Source organism: Schistocerca piceifrons, chromosome X (genome assembly GCF_021461385.2).
Source record: "Schistocerca piceifrons isolate TAMUIC-IGC-003096 chromosome X, iqSchPice1.1, whole genome shotgun sequence".
In the NCBI taxonomy this organism is placed as follows: domain Eukaryota; kingdom Metazoa; phylum Arthropoda; class Insecta; order Orthoptera; family Acrididae; genus Schistocerca; species Schistocerca piceifrons.
The window spans coordinates 695,604,298-695,605,266 of NC_060149.1; the positions used below are offsets into that span (position 1 = coordinate 695,604,298).

The following is a 969-nucleotide window of genomic DNA, read 5'->3' on the forward strand; positions in this document are numbered from 1 at the left end:
GATTCCTAGAACTTTTGCTCCGAATGATCGTTTCTGTCACACCCCACAGCCGGCCGGAGTGGCCGAGCAGTCTGGAACCGCGTGACCGCTACGGTCGGAGGTTCGAATCCTGCATCGGGCATGGATTTGTGTGATGTCCTTAGGTTAGTTAGGTTTAAGTAGTTCTAAGTTCTAGGGGACTGATGACCTCAGAAGTTAAGTCCCATAGTGTTCAGAGCCATTTGAACAATTTTTTTCATACCCCACAATATTGACAATTCCTTTTGTCGCGTCCTGTACAGTCATATGTTCATATTCCACTCGATTAGATGCAACCAAGGGACCCCAAGTTTCATAATTTCTGTACACTTTTCCAGTTTTCTCTTTATTCGTTACCTTAAGTATCAATTTCAGAGGCTTTCCTCGTGGAGGCAATGTTGAACCAAGTCTGGAAAAGGTCCAAATAAAATTTATTACCAATAAAGCTTAAAATACGTTTTAGCAACGTATACAACAGTAGGTTAGGCAATTTCGCAGTAGCCTGAAATTCAAATTTGTTTATAGCTATGTATAATTTAATTACCGTGAACGGTTTTGGACCATTATGTCCATGCCACACATGTTGGCAGTTGTATTCATCTGTTCCTGGCAACGGCCTTACCGCAGTGGATGCACCGGTTCCCGTGAGATCACCGAAGTTAAGCGCTGTCGGGCGTGGGCGGCATATGGATGGGTGACCATCCAGGCCGCCATGAGCTGTTGCCATTTTGCGGGGTGCACGCAGCCTCGTGATGCCAATTGAGGAGCTTCTCGACCCAATAGTAGCGGCTTCGGTCAAGAATACCATCAAAACGGCCGGTAGAGCGGTGTGCTGACCCCACGCCCCTCCTATCGGCTTCCCCCCCTCAGGATGACACGGCGGTCGGATGGTCCCGGTAGGCCACTCGTGGTCTGAACACGAAGTGATAATAATAATTATAGCTATGTGTG

The 969-nt window shown here is 47.4% G+C and overlaps 1 pseudogene; it reads left to right on the top strand.

Annotated features, from left to right (window-relative positions):
- Positions 1 to 626: 626 nt before the first annotated feature.
- Positions 627 to 744, top strand: LOC124723726 (annotated as a pseudogene).
- The last annotated feature ends 225 nt before the right edge of the window (positions 745 to 969 follow it).